This window comes from Myotis lucifugus, unplaced genomic scaffold (genome assembly GCF_000147115.1).
Source record: "Myotis lucifugus unplaced genomic scaffold, Myoluc2.0 scaffold_27, whole genome shotgun sequence".
Classification (NCBI taxonomy): domain Eukaryota; kingdom Metazoa; phylum Chordata; class Mammalia; order Chiroptera; family Vespertilionidae; genus Myotis; species Myotis lucifugus.
The window spans coordinates 912,539-922,503 of record NW_005871075.1 but is presented as its reverse complement, the minus strand read 5'-3'; the positions used below and the strand labels follow the sequence as shown (position 1 = coordinate 922,503).

At 40.9% G+C, this 9,965-nt stretch overlaps 1 pseudogene; it reads right to left on the bottom strand.

Moving 5' to 3' along the window:
• Positions 1 to 1,948: 1,948 nt before the first annotated feature.
• Positions 1,949 to 2,813, bottom strand: LOC102417801 (annotated as a pseudogene).
• Between the last annotated feature and the right edge of the window lie 7,152 nt (positions 2,814 to 9,965).

Below are 9,965 nucleotides of genomic sequence, written 5' to 3'. Positions count from 1 at the left end.
GAAACCGAGTCTCAGCAATATTTGTCTGTCTGTTTATGACTGAGATTTAGTTATTACATTAGGACTAGCCCCAGGAAGGGTGCCCTACCCACAGACCCTTATAAGGAGATCCTCGTCTGTCCTACGTGCCTCTTTAGCCACAGAGGTCTATGCTGGGTTTTATATGGCCCTCTTAGCTACAGCTGATTGAGTGAAGGCAGGTCACAGGCTCATGGATAGCCAGGCTATATATTGAAGAGCAATTAATGGAAATGTATTATAAGAAAATGTGGTCAAACAATAAAAATGGTGACTCATTGGACTTATTAAAATCTTTCACTTGGAAATTTAAGTTGGCTCTCCAAGGAGAGAATTTTTCGGTTGCAGAAGGACAAGTTAAAAGATGTACATTGGGAATGCAGTCAAAGCAGAATCAAAGAGGCAACAGGGGCTCTCAGGCAGCTGAATTCATGAGCAAAGGATTAAGGACAGAGCTTCAAAGAGTTGGTTCATAGTCACAAACTTCAAACATTGAGATGAAGAGATATTGCTTGTGACACCTACACAAATGTGAACTCCATTCTCTTACTCAGCAATTGAATTGGAGAATTGTCCTGTCTGTCCTGATCTTATTCATATGCATGGTTTGATAAATCTCACTCTTGCAGGGACATATTCTTAAAGGGATAGAATCGTCCTGAATATCCCTTTAAAGGGCTTTGGTGAAGAGAACCTTCTAGTAGTTATTAGTGCACTTAGATATTTATAGCTCTCCATTTTCTGGGCAGTTGGTGTGATGGCACTTCCTGGCTCCCTATTAGCTAAGTGGTGTATCAGTTAGGACCCCGAGAGAGAACAAAAGTGGCACAGGCAAACAGAATCATTGAGAAGTGTTTAATAAAAAGGATGATTGTTGGGTTGTGGCAGAGTTTACAGAAACCAATAATCGATGATGCAGAAGCCTAGGTCTAGCAACAGGAGAGCACTGTTACCCCAGACCCAAAGGTTCAGGGGAGGGAGTGGGTGTGTGCTTTCCAGAAGCCAGAGAGGATGGGTGGGCAGACAGGGTTAGCTGACTGGAAATGGAGGGAAAAGATAGAGGGTGTGGGGGGGGAGGCGGGGGGCTATAAAATAACAAAGAAAAACAGTAAATCCAAAAGAGTATGACTAGAAAATAACTGTGCACTGCCAGAAGCCAGTCCATCCTTGCTGCTTGACACAGTCGCTGCAGGGAAGAAACATCTGCACAGCATATGTTTCAAGGGACCTGGCGTATATGGCATACTGTTCTTAATATGTTTGCTCCCCTTCTTAGCGCTATGTGTTTTAACCAGGACCACCTCCCCGAGAAAGGTTGTTTCTCCAGGTGGGGATTTTTCCCTGGAGGTAGGGATTAACAGGACTAAGGAAGGGAATAAATCAGTAAAACCCCTTAACTAAGTGCCAGGCAGGTAGTTAATCACCTTAACTATGAACAATCATGCTTAAGCCACATAATCTTTATTTAGGATAATCTCCTTCAGTTACTTTCTTGTAGCTTAACAGAACAGTAGGGTAGTGACCTTGGAATGGAGATAACAAATGCCCTAACCTTTGGAACAGGATGGATAGGATTAAAATCAAATGGTATAAATACAGATGTAACAGGAGAATAAAGAGAGAACCTGGCTGGAGAACCTGGCTGGAGAACCTGGCTGGAGAACCCAACTATGCTGATCAACTGAACGCTGTCCCTGAGGCCTTCCTTCTTCGCCAACTCCGTCCACACCTTTGGGAACCCCTGGAGCTGCTGGGGCTGGACCCCAACAGTGCACATGCAGCTAACTTAAATAGGTCAGGAGTTTGCAAAATCTTTTTTTTTTGTGAGGGAGAAAAAATTCTTTATTGATAAATAGGTTACAGTAAAATAAAGTGATGTGTTTTTGGGGGGAATAAAAACTCTGAGTCTTAGTGTCTCTCCACCCCGCCTCTAGCTCTTGGCTTCTGCCTTCACCCTGGTCTCTTTGGATGATGAGGCCGTGGTGGACATGCCAGGCATTCTTGGGCCCCTGGGGACCTCTGTCTTCCTGGTCAGTGGTTCAGGCACCATCTTGGACTCGCTGTCCATAGGAGCAGCAGCTGCTTTGGCTTTCAACCCTTTCCTGGCCCCCTGGGCAGTGGCCTCTTTAAGGACCTTGTTCCCTGTCTTCTTTTTGGCCAGGGAAGTCACACCATTTTCACTCTTGGGGACTGTGGGTTTTGAGCTCCGAGTTCCAGCTTTGGTTTTCCTTTGGGCCTTGGCATCTGCTGGGCTGTCCTTCTTGACTTTAATCTTTAACTTCCCATGGGGCCCGCTGGCACCAGGAGGGGCCTCTGTGGCCTTGTCTGGCTGTTGGGGGGCCTTCCTGGCCTTGCCCTCTCTTGCCTCTTCGCCCTTGGTCTGGCCATCTTTCTTGGGGGCCTCCTCCTTGGTCTCATCAGGTCTCCGGGGGGCCGACACGGTGGCTGTCTTCCTGGGCTGGATTTTTTTCTTTTGCTTGGGAACTAACTTGAAGCTGCCAGTGCCCCCCCAGGGCCCGCTTCAGGAGGGACTTGAGCCGGATGGCGTCCACCGTAGGGTACTTCTGCAGGATGTACAGCTTGATGGCCATCACCGAGGTGCCCCGGCGCTGCTCGCCCGCCTGCAGCGCCTCCAGCACCATGCGCAGCATCGGGGGGTTGCGGCGTGGTGGTGGGACGGCATGTTGTCGCTGGTCTGGCTTCAGAGTCCCAGACGACCCGGAGGTGGAGGGCATGGAGGTTAGCGAGCTCGAGGAGATCAAGGTGTCACTGGAGGCCAAGCTCCCGGGAGCCATTGCGCAGGCTGACACAGACGCAGAGATCAGGAGTTTGCAAAATCTTAAAGAGAGTTGTATTGCCATAAGCTTGGACTGAAATCCCGTCACTGTTGGGAGTGTGATTGTAGTTCTTCTGTCCTTGTACCACCACTGAATATTGGAGGGGATGTTTGCAGAGAACATTTGAGTCCATTGGTCTTCAGATCAAGAGGAGCTCAACATACAATGTAGAAACAGCTGTACATAACTCTCCAGCAATAAGGCTAATAAACTACACCCTGAGATGCTGGGTTTGAACTTGATGCCAAGCCTGGATTTGATTCCCTGGGCAGAGGGTCTCTCTTTTCTGAAGGAGGAGAGGAAATAAGTACTTGGGTAGCATGTTGGACTGTTGTATGCATAGTGCTATTTTGTGAAAAAAATACTTCTGTCTTTCTTCTTGGCACTCAATAACTGGTCAACATTGGAAGTCCAGGCTCCATAGTTGGATGGAGCCATGTAACTAGTTCTGGCACATTTAATTGCTGACACAAGATACTCCGAGCTCTTTACCTCTCTGTCCCTGGTACCAGCAATATTCCAGAGAGCAGGCCCTGCAGGCTAGATCCAGCAGAAGGACAATCCGGAACAAAGAACCGCCTTTATTCATTGCAAAGATGTCATATGAGAGAGAAATTATCCTCTAAATGGTATTTTAATTCCCTGAGATTTGCAATAGTCACTGCTGTGCCACTTAGTTCTTCCTGGTACAAAAATAGATACTGACTCTTGTGGAGAAGTAAGATTGGAGTAGAAAATCCTTTCTGAAAAATGGCTTTTCATAACCATCTATTTAAAGTGGAGCAAGGAATTTGCAGATTGTGACTCTTATAGATTATATAAATCTCTTTTCAGATTATGACTCCATAGAGTTTTAAACTAAAGTTGGCTGTTTTCATTTCCTAGGTGAGTGGAGGGATGTTATATAATTTGTGAACAATGTTGTTTATAGAATTGACTCTACAAAGATGCTTATAGCTGACAGTGGCTTTCATATTTCACTTTGATATTTTAAATGAATATTTTACTAGGTGAAATGCAGTTGAGCTGGATCTGAATTTTCTTTTAAAGACGCTCCCCATTTCATCAGACAGTACAATTGATGTGGGCACGTGTATGGGCGTCAACACTGGATGAGCTGGACTCGGACTGTTTGCCCGTTTTTCCTCGTAGAACCTCTGTCCAAGAGATGTTCCACATCGAGACAAAATAAAAATAAAAGGATGAGTCCATTTAAAGCACGCATCCTCCTCAGTGAGTACAGATGAGGTAGATTTCTATCCCATCTAAGCTCTGTCTGAAGCTTTATTATTGCTCCACCTCTATTCCTGAGCACTGTAAGAGATGAATTCCGGAAAGAAGATGTCTTTCTTAATGCTGGCTTACTTAAGGCTCAAAGACGTATTGGAATGCAGAAGAGATAGACAAACAGCATTTCAAATACTGTGCCTGCAGGTGAGGGGGAGGAAAAATGGTTTTATTCCCCTGTGAATTGTCGGGGAAGGAAATGGAGCTTGCTAAAAACATCTGCTGTGAAGCTAGGACAGGAAAGATAAAAGAAGGCTTCCATTTTCAAAGTTTATCATTGTAATTCTTCCATGAATGCTATTATACTGAGGTCTCTGCAGAAATGGCATAATTGGCCAGTATAGTTGAGGTGTAGGCGGCAAGTTTTATAGAACATGTCACGGTTGGCGCTGTGAAATAATTTAGCTGTTGCCTTTCTTTTATTTTCTTCTTTCAGTGTTTCTTAGCTCACAGCAGACTCCTTCAAACCAGAGCAACAAGGGGAAAAGAATATGAAATGATTGAGAATTTAGGAATGAAATTGGCAAGAGATGGGCTTTGATTGATCCAAACATTTATCCTAATAGTGTTTCCTGGGATAACAATGAAAAATAATAAAACTTTTCATATTATCTGATAGACATTTGCATGTTTGGAATAGTAAATATGGTTAAATGCTGCAAGTAATTACTTATGAGCATTAAACATTTGTAAAGGATTATTATTTTAGATTTCTAATAAATAACATAAAGCAAAAGTAGTTTTGTTCTAACAATCATGTCTTTCAAGCACTAGGTGCTTATGATTTCCTATGTTCAATGGGTGAAATCATATGAATTAAAGTGAAATATATCTGAAAATTTAAATACATATATACTAAACATATAAATATAAATATGAATATAAATATAAATATACTAAACTGGAGGAATACCTACAATATAGTCATAAGTAAAAATTTAAAAACAAAGTTCAAGTTAATAGATATGGTATAATCCAATTTTTGCAAAAGCAATGTAATATATACACATATAGAACATATACATCTACATATACCTATATCTGATAAATGTTATAGGTACAGAGATTAAAGTAGTGCTTTTTCAGGTTTTTGTGCACAGATGCTTAGCTTTTTAAAAATGCTTCTCCCTATGGTTTTACTTGTTACTGAAAGCATGTAATACCTTTGTAATTTAAACAATGAAATAAAGAAAATATGAACAGCTATAAAACAGAGAATAAGGGGAGGGATCAAGCACTGTACCTCCTGTTACGTTGCTGTTTGATGAAGTATGCCTGTGTCCTTTCCTTTTTTTGCCCTCACTAGGCATAATTAAAATCATTACTATAATGTCAACCTAAATATAATTCTCTGAGTTACAGTTTTAATTCCTTCCTATTATTCAAAATGAATAAAATGAACATTACTACGATAACTTTACTACCGTTCCATGAGTAATTTTTCTACATTTTAAATCACTTAATGTTTAAAATAAGTAAAAAATGTCCAGTTATACAGAGAATATATTATCTTTGCTCCCTTCAGCTTTGCTCAATTTTAAAATTTAACTTAGCCTCTCTGTAAATCATGAACAATTTTTATTTTTGCCCTTTAGAAAAGCAATTTGTGTCATGAATATTTTGGAAAGGGGTTTAGCTATTTAAAAGCCATTAATGGATTTTCCTCGGTGATTTTGCTTTTTGGCTTTTAATCAGGCTCTGAAGCACACTAAACGGTAGATTAGAGCTTTTTGAACAACACAATTACAGAGTGCTGTAGAAATTATTTGCAAGGCAAAGAACAAGAAGGTCAGCACAAATGGTCCAGGCCGTACCAGGGAAGCAGATGTGATGGATACGTGGTCAATTGCCAACAGACTCCTTGCAGACCTGTGTGTGTATTTTCACATCCATTTATTTGAGAAACATTTGTTGAATACTTCCAGTGTTCGTGCACTGACTCAGCTAGACACTGCTTTTACACTGATGAGTCAATGCAGACATGTCCCTGCCTTGTAGAGCTTTCAAGAATGAATGAGCCCTGACCAGTTTGGCTCAGTGGATAGAGTGTCGGCCTGCGGACTGAAGGGTCCCGGGGTTCAATTCCAGTCAAGGGCATGTACCTTGGTTGCAGGCACATCCCCAGTAGGGGGTGTGCAGGAGGCAGCTGATCGATGTTTCTCTCTCATTGATGTTTCTAACTCTCTATCCCTCTCCCTTCCTCTCTGTAAAAAAATCAATACAATATATTTTAAAAAAAGAATGAATGAAATATAGTAGGTACTGATCCTATTCAACTGACGCCCCCTCATTCCGTGATGCTCTCCACTACTCTGTCAAACTTGCTGGCTGAGGCACTGGCCATGCTGAACACCAGCAAGAGATGGATGCTCACGAAATAGCCTCACTTCTTTTGATTCCCACCCTTTCAATTGCCCGTTTCTTGACACCAGTTGAGTTTGTTCTTAAACGTGTCTATGCCAGCTGTACTTATTTTAATGTGCAATTCAATTAACTATAGCTTGAACAAACAATATGAATGCAAATAGAAAATTGTCTCTCTGTTGTCTCTTCATTACATTCTACTTTCTGCTATTGTGTCTCCCAAAGCCCCCCCACTTCATTTTCATAGGTCTGAGTTCAGGGACTGTGTTTGTTTTTGGTGTATTTATTCCAAAAGCCATTATCTCTTCCTCTGGCAGCCTCTCTACCAACAGCATGTCCCCTTCATGGCTGAGCCACTGATTCTGACTTCTGCCATGTGACCCTGGTCTCTGAGTTCAGGCTAAACAACACCCATTAGCCTCGGAGTGGCAATGACTTATTTCTGGGTTAATGATCCCATCGTTTTTTATATAACTTATGCATCTAATTTTCTGTCTATTTGAAATTCTTAACAAAGGTTTCTGTTTTCCTTTGTTGACCCTGACAAGTACAGTGACTCGGCACAAATGCTATTGAATTGATTTGCTTGACTGACTTCACCCTCTGCTGCCTAGCGTTGCTCGGCTATCAGATTATAATTAATTGAATAGATCACCACTGGCAACAAACATGGTGCAGAAAGCATGTCAGAGCTCCAAAATGGGAATTGCACCCGGATCCCTCTTTAACGGGAACACGACCTGGGAGGAGGGGGCAGGTGTCCTTAGGTTAGTGATCCCAGCAGCCAGTATCGAATCTGCTGAATCACCTGGCAGATTGGTTCATGGTGCTATGGAAACGGCAAAAGAAGTGATGCTGAGCTCTTGCTTACTGGGAAATCCGGACAAGTATGTAATGTGTTCATTTTATTTTTCTCTTCAGTAGGTATTTCCTGAGGAGGGAATACCTTGGGACTTCAAGAGAGGCTCTGGAAAGGACTAGTGGAAATGGGTAACAAGAAAGCGTGACTATTGTACAAGATCAGAACTGTACTAGTGATGAACATGCTTCATATTGGAAGGAGGGAGAGGGAACACTAAGAGTGTGCAGTCTAGACATCTTGACTTCAACTACAACAAGTGTGCCCTCGTGACATAGCTAAGCTATGTTGTTTTCCCCTTTTCACTTATTGTTTTACTGCTGCTAACAGTACTAGCAACATGGCTCATAATATTAGAGGCACTAAAAACTATCATAATGTTAGTCTACCTAGTCTCTCTTTAAAAAAATAAATAAATCTTTATTGTTGAAAGTATTACATATGTCCCCCGCCCCCGACCCTTTCCAGCCCCCGTATCCCAACCCAGGCCTCACCACCCTATTGTCTGCGACCATAGGTTATGCATTTATGCATACAAGTTTTTTGGTTGATCGCTTCCCACAGACCCACCCAGCTCCACCTTCCCTCTGAGATTCCAAAGTCTGTCCCATGCTTCCATGTCTCTGGATCTATTTTGTTCATCAGTTTATTTTGTTAATTAGATCCCACATATAAGTGAGATTATGTGATTCTTCTCTTTCTCTGACTGGCTTATTTTGCCTAGCATGATACTCTCCAGATCCCTCCATGCGGTCTCAGAGGGTAACAGATCCTTCTTTTTTACTGTTGCATAGTATTCCTTGGTGTAAATGTACCACAGCTTTTTTATTCACTCATCTACTGATGGATACTTGTACTATTTCCAGGTCTTAGCTATTGTAAGTTGCACTGCTATGAACATAGGGGTGCATACATTCTTTCTGATTGGTGTTTCAGTTCTCTTAGGACATATTTCTAGAAGTGGGATCACTGGGTCAAATGGAAGTTCCATATTTAATTTTTGAGGAAACTCAATACTGTTTTCCATAATGGCTGCACCAGTCTGCATTCCCACCAGTAGTGTACTAGGGCTCCCTTTTCTCCACATCCTCTCCAGCACATTTCACTAATTGACTTGTTGATGGTAGCCATTCTGACAGGTGTGAGGTGATACCTCCTTAATTTGCATCTCTCTGATGATCAGTAACTTTGAGCATTTTTTCATATGCCTTTTGGCCATCTGTATGTCCACTTTGGAGAAGTGCCTATTTCCTTGCCCATTTTTTAATTGGATTGTTTGTCTTCCTTTTGTTAAGTTGCATGAGTTCCTTATATATTTTGGATATTAACCCTTTAGCAGATGTATCATTGCCAAATATGTCCTCCCATACAGTGGGCACCCTTTTCATTTTGGTGATTGTGTCTTTTCTGTACAGAAATTTTTTATTTTGATGTAGTCCCATTTGTTTATTTTCTCCTTAGTTTTCTTTGTCCTAGGAAATGAATTGGTAAACATATTGCTATGAGAGATGTCTAAGATTTGGGTGCTTATAGTTCTTCTAAGATTTATATGATTTCACACATTTAAGTTTTTTTATTCATTTTGAGTTTATTCTTGTGTATGGTGTAAGTTGGTGGTCTAGTTTCATTTTTTTGCATGTATCTGTTCAATTTTTTCAGCACCATTTATTGAAGAGACTGTCTTGCCTCCTTTGTCAAATATTAATTGAGTATAATGGCCTGGGTTAATTTCTGGGGTCTCTGTTCGGTTCCATTGATCTATATGCCTGTTCTTGTGCCAGTACCAGGCTGTTTTGATTACGGTGGCCTTGTAGTATAACTTGATATCTGGCATTGTGATCCTTCCAACTTTGTTCTTCTTTCTCAAGATTGCTACAGCTATTCAGGTTCTTTTTTGTGGTCCATATAAATTTTTGGAGTATTTGTTCTAAATCTGTGAAATATACCATTGGTGTTTTAGTGATGATTGCATTGAATCTGTAGATTGCTTTGGGTAGTGTGGACATTTTAATTATGTTAATTCTACTAATCCATGAACATGGTATATTCTTCACTTGTTTAATTCTTTCACTATCTCTTTTTTCAACATGCTGTAGTTTTCTGAGTACAAGTATTTTACCTCCTTGGTCAAATTTATTCCTAAGTATCTTAAAATTTTTGTTGTTGCAATGGTAAATGGAATTGTTTGTTTAGTTTCTCTTTCTGTGAATTCGTTATTGGTGTATAAAAATGACATTGATTTCTGGGTGTTAATTTTGTATCCTGCTACATCACCAAATTCCTTTATTAAATCTAGTAGTGTTTTGGTGGAGTCTTTAGGGTTTTCTATGTACAATATCATGTCATCTGCAAATAATGAGAGTTTTACTTCCTCCTTTCCAACTTGGATGCATTTTATTTCTTCTTCTAGTCTGATCGCTGTAGCTAGGACTTCCAGTACTATGTTGAATAAGAGTGGTGAAAGCAGACATCCCTGTCTTGTTCCTGTTCTTAGGGAAAATTGTTTTAGTTTTTGGCCATTGAGTATGATGTTGGCTGCAGGTTTGTCATATATGGCCTTTATTATATTGAGGTATGATACTCATGTTCCCCCTTGCTGA